Source organism: Coturnix japonica, chromosome 10 (genome assembly GCF_054131305.1).
Source record: "Coturnix japonica strain WE chromosome 10, WE-NBRP24, whole genome shotgun sequence".
NCBI classification, from domain to species: domain Eukaryota; kingdom Metazoa; phylum Chordata; class Aves; order Galliformes; family Phasianidae; genus Coturnix; species Coturnix japonica.
Genome location: NC_140672.1, coordinates 912,714 through 928,635, shown reverse-complemented (window position 1 = coordinate 928,635; position 15,922 = coordinate 912,714). Strand labels below are relative to the sequence as shown.

Sequence of the window (15,922 nt, the reverse complement as noted above, 5' to 3'; positions counted from 1 at the left end):
GTCAAGGGTGGGGAAGGAGTGCAGTGGGGCCAGGTAACGTGGAGAGGGATGCTCTCTAGAGAAGGAGTGGACAGGCCACCAGAAGGGAGGCACAATCTTTCCTCCATATGTGAGGATGCTCTGCAAAAGAGCAGCGGGATCACAGGGCAAAGAAAGCCGGGTGATGGGAGGATGCTGCTTAAAAGGAAGAAATCCCTTTGGGTTTTATTCATGCTCCCCCCTTCCTTCCCATCAGTTGCCCCTGAGCACTGTTGAAGAGAAGGAGTGATCCTACAAGCTGGGTTTGAGCAAAGCAAACTGGCATCAGGGGCTGTTAGTGCCTCGGCTGCAGCACGCACTGCACATTTCCATGCTCTTCCCACTGTTAGAAAACCACAAAAACAATTCTTGGATTGTTCCTCCCAGATGCTGGCAAGGTGCAGCTCATGCCGCGACCCCACGTGCTTCTCGTCCTTCACTAATTGCTCTTTGTCCACTGCTCCTTTCTGGGTGGGTTGTGGGGGGAAATGAAACGGGTATCTGTGGGCTCTGAGAAGGGTTGGGGGGCAGATTCTGCCTTGAGAAGCTGCAAACTGAGCACAGTGCTCTGCTCAACCAAACTGCCCCATTTTAAGGCAAAAAGCCCAAGAAAAGGTGATTAGACCCCTTGGGAACACCCTTTGGAGACCCCTCTGGGGACACTCTTGGGGCATCCTTTGAGACCCTCTGTGGGGACCCCTTGGGGACCCTTTAGGAACACTCTTTGGGGACCCCTTGGGCACCTTTTGGAACATGGTTTGCAGAATCCTTGGGGACCCTTTGGGAACCCATTGGGGACCCCCATGCATGGCTGGTGCAGCAGGAGCACCCTGAAACCATCACCCACAGCAAAATGTTCCTAATATGCAGGACAGGGAGCACCCAAACCTCACTCACACCCTTGAGATATGATGGGAAAGCTGCTGGCTTTGGAGGAACCACTCGGCAACGCGGGGCCATCTCCGCCACAGAGATGCCTTTAATCTCCGCTTAAAACATTCTGACGTGGCGTGGAAAAAGGAAAAGCAAAAGCCCATCGATATCCTGCCCCGAAGCAGCGTGCAACAAGGGGGCTGTGTGCTTGTGTCCTGCATAAAAGGCTCCGTCCTCCTGTTTGCTTTGGAGGGGAACGTGAAAATTAGGCACACAGTTTTCCTCGCGCCCTCCACCCCCCTCACCCCATTCCTCTCACAGACCCAAATTGTAGCTGCCGGGCTGGTTTTGGCTGCTGCTTTGAAGGCAGAAATCAATCAGGCAGCCAGTAACCGTCCCGTCCCCCCCCCTTTCCCTGTTTATTTTCTTTCTGCATGGGGCTGGGAGACATTAAACATCGCGCCCAAGGTCAGCGCTGCAGCGTTGGTTGCATGGGAGCTCCCATTCCCCTCCTGCACCCACCCTGCAGTGTTGCACCTCTTCTGTCACCCCCCATCTCAAATGTTGCCCCACTGCAAAAAGATCCCCAAACCCCCAGAAAACGGGGCCTTATTGCATTTTCCCCCCACCCCTGGCTTTATCTTGCAGCAACCGGTTCTGTTTTTCTGCTGGCTTAAAGGGCTCTTTCATAGCTGCTATTTTCCCCTGTGAATGTACATTTCATTCAAGTCCTTCTTTCTTTTTTTCCTTCCCATTTTTTTTTTTTTCCTAAATAACTTCTTGGGGTTTTGTTCCTCCCCAGACATTTTCTTTAGCTCCCCTAATGATGTTTGGGGACCTTCTTTGCACAAAGGCTCTATAAATACAGGATTTTTCACCTAGTTCCAGCCCAGCCCTTCTCGCGGCCACTAAAAGGCCTTTGTTGGCTGCACCAGCAGAGCTGGCACCTCGCAACCTAAAGTCAACAGCGCAGTGAGCACTCAGAGCTCCTATTCTATCGGTGTATTTTCAGCCAGAGGGCTCAGGGCTGGGTGAAGGCGCAGCAAAACCCCTCCATGGGTGCAAACGTGGAGGGAGAAGGGCTGGCGGCAGGTCCCTACGCCAGGTGCTTTGGCTGCTTTAGGGCTTTGGGATCCCCGTGACCGCTGCGGTCAATGCTGGGACATAAGGGGCATTGAGGCCGGTTGCTGCCTGGCGCTGGTGCTGCGCTGGTGGCTGCACGTTGGGCTGTGCCCTTAAAAATCCTGAGGTTTTGGGTGGTTTTCTTCACCTGTGTGTGGTTATCCCATGGGCAGGAGGAGGCTGGGGGGGGGTTTGTTGTTGGAGCAGCACCCCAAGTTCTGATGGGATGCTGTTCCAGCGGTGCTCAATGAGACTTGCAGGCACTGGAAACCTCCCCGTGCCCTTTCTCCTCTTCCAGAGTAAACAGAGCTTAGTGCCCATTGGGGAAAAGCAAGCAGAGAAACCAGGACCTGCAGCAAACAGGAGCCCTCCATCCCCAGTCCACCACCCTGCAAGGCACAGCGGGCGGTCACACTGCACAGCACATGCCCCAACTCGATGCATTTGCCCTCGTTCCGCTTTGTTTCTCCCTCAGCTGCATTGTGTGCAGAGCTGAGTCAGCAGGACCCCCCCCCTCCCCTCCCCGTGCAGCACCGCTGTGCCAGCAAACCCACGAGGGGGGTTTGGGGGGGACGTGGGAACGCGGTCCCATAGAGGAGCAGCCCGGGGGGAGGCTGCGAGCGCTGCGCCCACGACGCTGACTCAGCCCGTCTTGGGAGGAGGAGATGAAGGCAAAGGATGGCAGTGGGGACAATGTGAGTCAGCCATCTGGAATGGCAGGAATTCCTCCCGCTGGCCCTACCTGCCCCGGGAACCGGAGCACAGGTAGAACTGGTCCAGTTGTTCTCCTTTGGGATGGGAGACCCTGCGGGGGATCGGATGCTCCTGAGCTCTGTGGGCTTGTAGCGTCGAGTGTTCCTCACCAAGACAAGCATCAGGGTGAGAGCTTTGGGTCTACACCAATGTGTGGTGAGTGTCAGTGCCTTTAGACCCCATAACCTCGTGTTTGGGTGTAACATGCTTGAAGAGGGTGGGAAAAACCTATGGGTTGGGAGGGGAAGAGATGAGGGCAGCTGTGGGGCTGTGCCAGCTGCCTTGGGCAAAGCCTGGGTGGTATTGGGAGATTGGGTTGGTGGCAATGGGAGGATGGGTTGGTGGCAATGGGATGATGGGTTGGTGGCAATGGACGATGGGTTGGTGGCAATGGGACGATGGGTTGGTGGCAATGGATGATGGGTTGGTGGCAATGGGATGATGGGTTGGCATTGGGATGATGGGTTGGTGGCAATGGGATGATGGGTTGGTGGCAATGGGACAATGGGTTGGTGGCAATGGGATGATGGGCTGGTGGCAATGGGACGATGGGTTGGCATTGGGATGATGGGTTGGTGGCAATGGATGATGGGTTGGTAGCACAGGGAGGTTGGTGGCTTGGTGACACCAGGACAAGAGGCTGTTGTGCCTGTCCTACAGCTCAAGCCCCATCATGGCAGACCAAGTCCCATTTCAAGAACTCTTACTGCACCTATAGGGCCTACAGCCCTGGCACAAGCTCTGTAGGGTCTGTAGCCCCAGCACAAGGCACGCAGCCTGCAAAGCATTCCCCATTCAGGCAAAGCACTGGGGCACGGCCCAGCAGCACGGAGCCACAACGGCTGCCAGCAGCGCAATGCAATGCAAACAGTGGTGCTGGGAGAGCCCGGAGCCCCAAGCTGTGCTCACGTGGGGGCCGGGCAGGACAACACTGAGCTGATTTTGCTCAGTTGCAAAACAAAATTCACCGCTGGCCCAACTCCAAGCCTGGAAAATTTTTGAGCACGAGGAGTGGCCTTGATGGAACGGAGAGCCGACGTTGGTGGCTGTGTGCGTGCATGGAGCTGAGCAGGGCTGGTGCACAACTGCTGCAGCACCAGAGCCCCAGCACAGCGTGTTGCGTGCACTCGGGGCCATGACTGTGCACCAACACGGCGACCGATGACGCGCCCCAGGGTGTGCCAGCGCTGCTGCAAGCCGGGGAACTCAGGCGGGAAGAAGGGAATGGCTTTTCTGGGGATTGCTGCTATTTTGGGGTTGGGTTGCAATGGTTTCCTGCATGGTGACGTTGTTGGGTGACGGCACCGGCCCGGCTTGTTTCACAAGAGCAGCTCCAAGAAACCACCCCGCTGCCAGCACAGCCTGGCCCCAATGCCTGGTGGTGGCTGCTGAGCTTTGCCTCCATGGCAGAATGGTGGCAGGAGCTGAGCAGCAGGTGCAGGGCTGGAGCTGTGCATGGAGCCCTGCATAAGTTGCTTGTGCATGGCCTCAAAAGCATGGACAGCACCGGAATGTGGTCCTGGGGAAGTCACGGGAATCACTAGGAAAAGAAACCCAGGAGAAAAGAAATCCTATAGAATAGAAATCCCAAGGGAAAGGAATACTAAAAAGCAACATTCCTTCCCATCTCCCATCACCAGGCTGCTCGATAACAGGACCTCACCGTGCAGCTCAGTGCTGCCCCTTGAGCCATTGACCCCCCTTGGGTGGGGACATTGATTGGGCACTTGGGGGCCTGGCAGTGCCCCCGGCAGCCCCTCATTGACTGCCTGGCCCTGGGCAGAAACGGGCATTGACAGCAGCTGAAAAGGAACGGGAGCACAAAACGCCGCACAGAGCATCACAAAGGCGGCCTGACGTCAGGGCGCTGCGAGGTGAAAGGCGCCGGGCCAGCAAAAGGGAAGCTGTGTTTGAAAAATGACAATTTCTGTCTAGGAAATGCAAGGGGCTGTGAAAGGAGCCCTTCTTTGGGGCTCTCCAGGAGCCAGGCACTGAACAAGAACCGCCTTTGAACGGGGATGGACGCTGCTCGGCTGGCGGCCAGAGGGAGAGCGGCGGAAAAATCACTGCGTCGAGGAGACACCGATGAACTCCGTGTCCACCCAGTGCTATGGGGCTGTGCTATGGGGCTGTGGGGCACCCAGAAATGGCATCCCGTGAGGAGATATGCGGTGTGTTCTTGAGCCAAGGTGTCACATTTGGATGAGGGCTGTGAGATGGGTGCTGTGTGTGGCTTGGGGATGGCACAGTGATCCCCAAGGGTGGGTTTGCAGCTCATTGCATGGAGATGATGCTGAGGTGGCAGGAATTGGGGCTGGAAGGGGGGACACAGTGCATGGAGGTGGTGCTGAGATGGCAGTGAAGGTGGGCAGGAATTGGGGATGCTCAGAGTGCAGGGGTTTGCAGCACAGTGCATGGAGGTGATGCTGAAAAGCCAGGGATGGGGGATAGAGATGGGTGACAGCCACCAGAGTCCATCCCCTTCTTTAACTGAACTGCACAGAGATCATCTTCCCCCCCAAAACCCAGCGCACAGTTCTCATTTCGCCGCCCCTCAAACCCCATCAGACCCCCCAGTCGAGTTGGAAGAGGAGCTGGCAGGTTGTACGGTCCCTCCCGGCAGCGCTATGGGCAGAAAGCAGAAACAAAAAGGAGGATGGTGCCATCTCCCGGCACCGCTCGGCTCTTCCCACCCCGCAGCGCACAGCGAAGAGGAGAGATCCTCACCTTCCACAAGCACAACCCCACAGCCGTAGGGATTCATGGTTCTGAACTGCAAACAACAGAAAAACCACGGGAGATTTCAGGCTCCTTAGTTCTGCTTGCCATAAAACCAGTACCTCCCATATCCATCCCATCCAACACAACCTGAGCTCCATCACTGCAGGACCCCCATATCCACCCTATCCAACACAATCTGAGCTCCATCACTGCAGGACCCCCATATCCATCCCATCCAACACAACCTGAGCTCCATCACTGCAGGACCCCCCATATCCATCCCATCCAACACAATCTGAGCTCCATCACTGCAGGACCCCCATATCCACCCCATCCAACACAACCTGAGCTCCATCACTGCAGGACCCCTCATATCCATCCCATCCAACACAATCTGAGCTCCATCACTGCAGGACCCCCCATATCCATCCCATCCAACACAACCTGAGCTCCATCACTGCAGGACCCCCATATCCACTCCACCTTACACACACACACTGCAGATTGGGATGAGGTATGGACCATCTTCATAGCTTCAAGGTCAGAGCAGAACGTTGTCATGTCATACTGTGACCCCAGGAACAAGCTGCAGGGATGGGGGACGTTCTGGTGTTGGTGGTTGGGAGCAGAAGGAGTTGTCTTTCTGTACAGAGCAGTTCTGAATCCTTCCGTCTCCTGAAGGGCTCCATTTGTGCTGCTCCTTCCACCCACCGCTCGGTATTATCACATTTCACAGGGGTGTGAAGGAACTGAACAAACAGAGCCGGGGAGCTTTGAGAAATGCTACAAGCCGCCACCTACACCTCGCTGCAAATGTCAACAGGAATCAAGAAGTTCATTTCCTATGCAAGCAAAAGGCTTCAAAGCCAGCCCTCCCCATCCTGCTTTACACCAAAGGGAAAGGCTGCTGCCTGCAGTAGGCACTGGAAAAACTCAGCTGGGATAAACAAAGGGATGGAAATTCTGCTTTGGCAGCCAGCTCTGCTTCGTTAGGCAGCCTGAACCTCTGGGTTCTGGCAAAGCTCCCCTTGGAGTGTCTGCATCTTCATTCTCCAGCCCTTGAGATGCTTCGTGTGAGTGCCAGCCCTATTCTGGGGTGCAGCCTGGTGCCAGGGCTCCTTCCTGTCTTAGGTTTGGGCACACAAGGTGAAGTAAAGGCTCTGGGAAGTGCTGGAACCAAGTAGAAGCCACCTCCCGGTGCTGGGGTTTGGGCTGCCTGAGGGACAAATCATTGCCATTGGGGAAAAGTCAGGGGTGACTTTGGAAAGCATCATCCTATGGGTCAGAAAGAAAAGATATCTAACACTATAGACATGAAAGCATCATCTTATAGGCCAGGCTTTGAGCACTGGGTTGAGCTGTGGGTGTCTCAGTTCACTGCACAAGAGATGGATTCCAGGACCTCTAAGGGTCGCTTCTGATCCAAACCATTCTACGACGGCACCTTGACAAGGGCTTCACTCCACAGTGATGCTCAGATGCAAGTTAAGATCACAAACCAACTCAGCTGTTTGGGCTCTGTTGATTATCACAGCCTCAATACAGCTTTGCTGATCCAGACCTGCTTCCAGAAGTTGTAGGATGCTTCATAGCACACAGCATCCCTGTGGTCCCCCCCATAGGGGACTGCAGCCCTCTTGCTCTCTCTGATGTGTCCCCACTCCCTCTGATGTATCCCTGCTGCCTTTGATGTGGCAGAGCGAGTCCTGATAGGGATGAGCAGCCTCTGGCAATGGGAAAATGAACCCTTCCAGACCCTGAGAATGCAAAGCACAGAAAATGTGTGAGAAATGGAAATGACAAGGATGTTCAGGGCGTCTCTGCACAGACAGCTCCAGCCTGGAGAGGTGATAAGCAACATTTCATGTGCAGATGATACGACAGCTTCTTTGGTTGGAGATCTGTGGGAGAAACCCAAAGAGCTTTACAGGACTTTATTGGGAGCACAGGAAGGAAAGCAGGCTTATTCTGCTCAATTCACTTGTACTTTCGGGTCTCTGTTATTATTAGAAGGGTTGGTTTTCTTTATTAATGAATCACGGAATATTTCTGACCCAAATGAAACATGCAGAAAGTTTCCCAACTCCACGTGCACTTTTATCCTTGAGGCAACACAGCACGATCTGAATACGAATAGGCAAAAGCTGCCAGGAAAGGGAAGGATAAATCACAACTTTTCCCTCCTCTGCTCCTCCAGAGGGGCCTCTCTGCATAATTCTGGCCCTCAGTTTGGTAGCGCTGCAGAAAGGGAGGCTGAAGGCTTGAGCAGGGGCAGGGAGAGAAGGAATATTGATGGGGAGGGGTCTTCTGATGGACGCCCCCGGTGATGCTCTATGGGACGAAGCTGTCACATCATTTCTGTAGCAGATGTTGGTGTTGCAAAACCTGCGTGCCCTTTGCTTGGCCGGCACATTCTGCTGTGCACCAACGCTGCTTCTTGGTGGGAATGCAGCCTGGGGAGCAGAGCCTGCCTACACATTACAACTGCTTGGGTAAATAACAGCTGGTGCTGTGTCCTGCTAGCAAATAAAAGCCTCTATTCTAAATTACAGCGAGCCTGAGCTGCCCAGGCACCATTTCCCCATGGCCGCTGCAAGCTCTGCTTTTTGTTTGCATGCAACGAGCACTAGAGGGCTGCAGAGAACTGCTTTTGCAGTTGCAGACACTGACATTAATGCAGGATGCAGTTTTTCCCTTCCAGCTGCTCCAGTCCTTAAAGGAAAGCAGGCAGCAGGAGCTCAGGATGGGATGCTTTAGTTTTCCTCACCTGGAAATAGGAGGTGGGTGTCTTTGCTGAGCACCTGTCTGGCAAACTCGACTTGTACAAGGAGCTAAGAAATTGATAGTCCTTACTGTCACTTTCAGGTCTGTTATGCCACTCATGGAATGGAATGGAGCAGGGTGGGGTAGAGTATGGTAGAGTGGGGTAAAGTAGAATAGAGTGGAGTAGAGTGGAGTAGAGTAGAATGGTGTACAGTAAAGTAGAATAGAATGGAGTAGAGTAGAATAGGATTGAGTAGAGTAGGGTAGAATTGAGTAATGTAGGACAGAATGGTGTAGAGTAGAATGGAGAAGAGTAGAGTAGAACAGAGTAGAGTGGAGTAGAGTAGAATGCAGTAGAGTACAATAGAGCAGAGTGGAAGAGTATGGAAGAGAATGGTTTGGTATTGGCTTCCCCTGGTAGGGAAGGAGGGTGCTGCATCCCATAAATGCCTTGAAAATCTGGCCATGAAAGCTTTGTGGGGTGGGGGGGAAGTTCTCCATGTATATAAATACATTTTCTTATTTAAAAATGTAATTATACAGACACAGCGGGACAGAATTTACAGTATAATTATGCAAACAGGAGTCACCGGGGCCAGCGTCTGCTCTTCAGTCGAGACAGGCAACATCTCCACCCGCAGTAACCCTATTAGCAGTGGCTGTTGAATAATACAAGTTCCCTCTATTTGCTTTAGGGTGCAATTCACCCATCTGCGGAGGGTCAGCAGCAGAGCTGTGTTCTAGTGGAGTCTTATTTAATACCTATAAATAAGGCATAAGTGAAGCATGGCCTCGCACTGTTCCTTTATCTGGGGGTCTCAGCACGAGCCTTCTCCCATCTCAGCACCAAATGGATAATCATCTCTTGCATCTCGCTCTGTTTTCTCTATGTATTTCCAGAAGGGCAGCTCATACTTGGCTGCTGCCAACCAACTCAGTGCACTAAATAAAACCCCAACACATAAATCTACATACAATGTGTTTTCCACCAGCTGTGCTCGTAAGGAACTCTTACAATGGGAGATGAGATGCAGGTTGTGCAGGTTTGGGGCCAAATGGCCAAATTTAACCCAGCTGCTCCTCTGATCCCTTTGCTTGGATTGCACCTGGTGTAGCAAAAGGCGTTTGGGTGCATTTTCTTTCCTGCAGTTTGCCACCAGATGGCAGATCTGCACCGTGAGAGGTGGGAGGATGCAATGGGTCAGCAGAGATCAGCCCTGAGCCTGGAAATGGGCTGGGAACCACTTAAGGCCTCTTGATCACCTTGACCAAGGGAGGAGGTGATGCTGGAGCTATTCTTCCAATGGGGTTGTGTCTGTACCAAGCGACCTCCAATTGAAATGGGAACAGAAGAGAGTTCAGGTTGATAACAAGCCAGGCCATCAGACTGGACATGCTAAAAAAGCTGCATTTTCTCTCCAACCCTTTGTGTGATGAGTATGAATCCTAAGCATGGCTGAGCCAGTTCTATGGGAAACACTCACCCCTCGGTCTCTGCTTGTGGATGGGTTGAATTGGTTGCTGAGCTTCCAGTGAGGGGAGATGCTGTGAGTGAGAGCTGGGCACAAGGGAGGACAAGGACAGTGTCACCTCTCTGCCACTGCCCTTCAGTCCCAGTGTCCTCTATGAGCTCTGAGAGACACCGAAGTGATGACATGGGGAGCAGTGGGGCTGGCACGATCCAGCTGCTGGACAGCCAGAGAAAGTCCCAACATCCAGCAGTTACCAACCTGCCTCATCTCACCGCTGCTTCTCAGCTCCTGTCTTATTGCTAACTGCAATCTCCAGCGTTTTGGAGATGCTTAATTACTTTTCTTAGCGCTGTTTGTGTTGATTACATTTTTGTTTTGTGATGTGAGCAGGAGAGTGGCTCCTGCGGGGCTGGCAGCGCTCCCAGCACAGCTCCCACCACCCCTTTGTGTGATGGAAATGCTCACGCTGTCCTGAAACAATGTGGGCTCCTTCCCAAGTATCTCCTATTTCCCTGCTGCAGGTGCTGATGGGGAGCTGATGCTCACTCCTGCTATTTCTGGATGACCCCAAGGTCATTTTGCCTTTATTCCAGCACTGGGAAAGGCTCAGCAAATTGTGTCACCCCCTGCAGTGCTGCTGTCTTCTCCAGCTCCCTGAGCACCAAGCAGGTTATGACCTCCCATGTCTCATACACAACATGTGGCTTAATACTCTCCTGCATTTGCCCCTTCCCTTCCCTTCCCTTCCCTTCCCTTCCCTTCCCTTCCCTTCCCTTCCCTTCCCTTCCCTTCCCTTCCCTTCCCTTCCCTTCCCTTCCCTTCCCTTCCCTTCCCTTCCCTTCCCTTCCCTTCCCTTCCCTTCCCTTCCCTTCCCTTCCCCTCCCATAAGAACCACTGAGTCCAACTCTTGCCCCCCCCCCAAATTCTCCTCTGACCCCACACTTACTGCCAGACCCATCCAAGGATTCAAGTGCAAGCTGAAAAAGAGCTCAGGTCTCCTGCATCTCCTGAGGCACCTGAGCATACAGGTGTCACCTGGTGGGAGATGTCCTGCTTTGAATGAGGGATAAAAGCTGAAAACTCCCCTTCAAACCAATTTGCTCGAGTCAATTCCCCCCCCTCTCCCTGCTCCCCCCGACCTGCAAGCCTGGTTTTTATGTACCGTGGTAAATGCTATGCCTTGAAAAGACCCACACATGAATAAAAAATCAGGCTGTCACTCTGCCGTGCTCCTTTTAAAGAGAAATTGCTTAAAGCAGCAAGAAGGATGTCTAATCTTGGGAATCTGGAGCCAGTGTTTGAGAAGCAGGGGAGGTGGGGGTCACTGCAGTTTATGCTCATGAATAATGCATCTGACATTGTAGCCATGCAAATGGAACCTAACAAGCTCCAAACTAAATAAAACTCTTGGTCGTTATATCAGGGATTTTTGTTTGTTGGTTGGTTTTATTATGGCCTCTCTTCCCAGCTCTCCTTTGGATTTTGGGCACAAACTTTGGGCAATAGAAGTGGGAGCAGGCAATCAGTAGGGAGTATGGGGAGCCCTTACAAATCATAGCATGGAATCACACCCAGATAACAGCTTGGGTTGGAAGGGACCTGGACCCTCTATTGAGAAATAGCATTAAGGAATCTTACCCTGTGAACGGGCTGATCTACAGCAAACTATTCCAGGCTTACCTTGTTAACGGCCAGAAGTGAAGTGGGACTGTCAGATTTGGGACAGTTGGTTTAACCCTTCTCCATCCTTCATCCTGCTCATCTCATGCTCAACACTGAGGTTGGCAAATGGCTTTTGGGTGAAGCAGAGGGACAGAGGAGTAGAAGTGCCATCAGTGCGATGCAATGGGAGGTATTTTTAAGTGCCTGGGAAACATTATGACAAAGCAGTGGATGCCTTTCCATCCTTTTACAAATCTGTATTGACTGGAAGCACTTCAAAACCAATGGAAAGAAAGAAGATGCTTAACTCAGGGACTGGGCTGGGGTGAGTGCAGCCCCTTTCCAGTCACTGGATCTTTCTCCTTGCCTTCAACCAACTCACAAATGGATTGCCCAAAGGGATACAAAGCCAAAAGCTGCAGACCTTATTTCTCTGCTGAGCTAACCTTTACAGCTCTGACGAACAATATTTTACACAGCTATTGCTTGAACAGAAGTCACTGCATTGTTTTTTATACCTCTGTCTCCTGTCAGGAAGGAGCTGGAGTAAATTCTCCTTGGACAGCTCACGAAATCCTGACCCGAGTGCTGATCATTGCTGTGTTTTCTCAACTCAGAGCACAGGCAAAGATGTGCAGAAGGTTATTGATGAGCCCAGAGCAGCTTTCACCCTCTTTTTTTTTCCTCTGTTGGTTGTATATGTCTGGCTTTGGCTGCGCAGTGCGTTTGGTGAAGAGGATGGTCAGTGTCAGTCCTTGGTTGACTCCCATGATGAGGATGATGGTCAATTTTAATCCTTGGTTGATTCCGATGGGGAGGAGGATGCCCAGTGTCAACCCTTGTTTGATTCCCATGGTGAGGAAGCTTTGTATAGAACACTAGAGGGAGATTTACACTTTCCCTAGGTAGTCCATCCTGACTCCTGGGCTCTAAGAAAGCACATCAGGCAGAGCAGGTAAGAAAGATGGCTAACCTTGGTGTTAGATATCTCTATATATCATATATATATATATATATATAAATATTATAAATATATGCATATTTATACCATAGCATCTCTGCACTCATCAGTGCAGGGCTGTGTAGAGATGATGGCATCCATCACACACAAGGGTGGGATATGGGAATTTGCATCCTATAAAGATGCTCTGACAAAGCTGAGTTATCAGGTCAAGAAAAAAATAAGACGACATGGCAAGGATGTGTTTTGGGTAGGCAGAAAGTGTCAGCTGCATCATCCTAACCTGACTGAATGATGGAGAATTACAAGCCAGCAGCAACGCAGTTAATGCAGGCATTAAGGACGTTACAGAAGGGGTAGCTCTAAGTAAATCTTTCATGTAATTAACGGTACAGTTCTGCAAATTAGTGGAAATTACATATTGAAATGCTTGGACGCCAGCCACAGCGGAGGGAACGCGCTGACTTCTGTCTGATCTCAGAGCCTGGCTGCCTTTTATCTGCCAAATACTTGAACAGAAAACTACCTGGAATCCCAGCCAGTGTTTGGCACAACATGAGAACTGAGCAGAAGGCCACGGAGACAAAGCGAGTGCAAGGACCACATTTGAAGCCATCCTTGTGGCTGAATTCCTGTGGGAGAACAAAACCAAACAAAGAGTGGAGCCCAGAAACCACAGACTGTGCTGGACTGATATCACAGGGTAGAACTTTTCCATCCTCTCCTTTGCCTCAATCCTGGCTCCTTAAACACGTGGAACTGTGCAGGGGGAAGCACACAAGTAATGAGTCACACTCATTTTAGAGACGTTTACATCTCTATCTTGCACAGAAACAAGAACCTCAGGTTTAGGCAATGCAGATTTTTGCATAAAGACAGGAAAAATGACCCCCAAAAGTGCAAGGAATGGGGCCACACACTCTCACATCCCCAGTGTAGTAACATCCATCAGCCCCTCAATCAAGCAGCAAGGCTCCCTTTCCCTTTCCCTTTCCCTTTCCCTTTCCCTTTCCCTTTCCCTTTCCCTTTCCCTTTCCCTTTCCCTTTCCCTTTCCCTTTCCCTTTCCCTTTCCCTTTCCCTTCCCCTTCCCCTTCCCCTTCCCCTTCCCCTTCCCCTTCCCCCCAGTTCCCCTCCACACCTTGGCTGGCCATAGGGATGCACACATCAGCACCTTCTTTGCATGGCTGTGATCGCTGCAGGCACAGGTTATCATTCCCCCATGCCTTCCCCTGTGCTGCTGGTGGGATGAGTTGTCCCTGGGCTCTGGGTGCTGCCTGTCAGGCACTCTGCAGCCACTGCTGTATTTTTATTCATTAAGGGAGTGAGCAGCGGAAACCACCAAATGTCTCCCATGGTATCAGCACACTCTTTTTAAGGTGATATGGGTCTGATCTCGTCAAAATTAATGGCTTATGGTTATTCATGCTATTATTCTTAATGGAGCCAAGCATATACTGTACCCAGAAAGAGGCAGCGCTTGACTTGTCAAAGATTTATGGCACATCATGACCCGGCAGGGCTGACTGTAACATATAAAAACTTCATTGCTAATAACGATGCTGTGCTCAGAATACAAAGGAATGGGGATGGAAAGGCACTGCAGGTATCCATGGATCCCAGGACCTCATTCATTGGAGGGCATAAGATGCAGCAAGAAGGGGTCTGCTAGGAGGTGGGCTTCAGGCTTTATGGCAACAGCCAGCCTTTTAGTTTGCATTTGCAAAGCAGATATTATCCTTATGTACCTTATGATGCTGATCCGGCTTTCAAAGTAATATAGAGCTCTTTACAGAACCACTGAGCTCTCTACAGGTCCCTGAAAGGAGGCTGTGGCCAGGTGGGGGTCTCCCAGGTGACTGTGTTGGGATGGGAGGTGATGGCTTTAAGTTGTGCCAGGGGAGTTGGGGATCTTAGAGGTCTTCTGCAGCCTTCCTGACTCTGTGACGCTATGACATAGGATCAGACTCTTAGAACCACCGGTGAAGAAGTGCCTGCACCATGGGAGACAGCAGGAGCTCAGGGATGTAATGGGACATTGAGTGAAGACAGCGGAGTTCAGGACATCACAGCAGTTTCCACTGGTGTGAAATAATGACATTCAGCCAAGCAGGGAAACCCCATCCTAATTAAAACTTAGATACTGAAACATTTGAGCACAGCCTAAACGATCGTGGAGACACTCAGCGAAACCACCAGGACTTCGGAGGACACAGACTGAAAACTGCCTTAATTAAATAAAAAGAAAAGGGAAAAAAAAAAAGCACAGAGATTTGTAAACGTTGTGGGACTCCTGAATGCTAATTCCTGAGTGCAGAAAAAGCCATTCTCCCTTATGTTTATTAAGAAACATATGTCTCTGCCCATTAGGCTGCAGAGAAAATGCTTGTTTGTTCTTTTGCTAGAAAGAAATGTTCTTCTGATTGCAAATAAATATATCTGTAATAGAGGGAAACCTCCTAGGAAACAGGCTCCTCCAGTAGCGGGTTTGGGTTTCTTCTTTGCTCTAGGTGCACGATTTCTTATGTTTAATCAATGCATTCATTATCATTAGCCTGACAAATAAAGCATCCCTAACTCATAACGAGAAGTGGGAAGAGACAGGAAAAGGGCAGCTTGGAAAATAGAAATTTTGCCTAGTTTTGATGTCTTAAACTCTCGGGTCCCCTGGTTCATTATGAGAGAACTGTCTCTACAGCTGAAAGACTGAAAGGCCTTGATCAAAGCCTTAATATTTTTGCATCAGAGCAAGAGAGAGATTTAAATTGCTATTAAACCCTAAGGTGAGCCTAACCTGCCCAATTATAGGGCTAACACCCCATGGCTCTGGGATCTGTGAAGTGTGTGTGTATTTTAATGGGGATTTCATGCTGGACTGGCAGTTCTGGAGCCTCGATTTCCCCATGGGCCACAGAGGAGTTGGAATGAGGGCAGCTGAGTTAAATCCTGCACCACATCAGTGCTTTGATGGATTGCTGGCAGCACTCCCAGCATGTGCTGGGCCAACCTGAGGTAAGCAGATCAGTGTGGAACCCTGTTCACCAACATTGCAATGTCCATTCATGTCACACTTCATTTGTCGTGCTCCAAATCTACTGATTTCGGGGCAAATCTCTTGGATTTGCTTTCACCCCATTGAGCAGAAGCAGCTGCGAAGGGCCCACTTGAAATGGGGTGGCTCCATCCAGTTGGGTGCAATGACCAGGGTCTGCTCCCACCCAAGGGCTTGGGATCACACAAGGCTCCTGCAGGAGGAAATCACAAGAGAAGGCTCAAAGGAAGCAATCAGTGGAGTCAAAGCTCACAGTCACAAGAATGGAAAACAGAATTATTTAGTTACATACACTATTAGTGGCGTTTATAAGCAAATCATTTTGCCCATTCATGCCTCAGGCACCCCATGTGCAAAGTTCTTTCTGAAAGCTCTTGAGAACCACCGATGTAAATGGGTACTTATCACTGATTAGCGTGCTCTTCATCTCAGATCCAACACTGGTGTAGGGTTAACAGACAACGCAGTGTTTCACACCAGCAGTGCAAGGCTGCAGAAGACATTCAAAAGGAAACCCTGAGCAGAAT

At 51.0% G+C, this 15,922-nt stretch overlaps 1 long non-coding RNA gene across 1 annotated transcript in view; it reads right to left on the bottom strand.

Moving 5' to 3' along the window:
• Positions 1-5,073: 5,073 nt before the first annotated feature.
• Positions 5,074-15,922, bottom strand: part of LOC107323706 (uncharacterized) — a 152,709-nt gene continuing 141,860 nt past the window's right edge. Inside the window, exon 16 of the long non-coding RNA XR_014932200.1 lies at positions 5,074-15,588. This is a non-coding gene — a long non-coding RNA (uncharacterized LOC107323706). The remainder of the gene's footprint in view (positions 15,589-15,922) is intronic.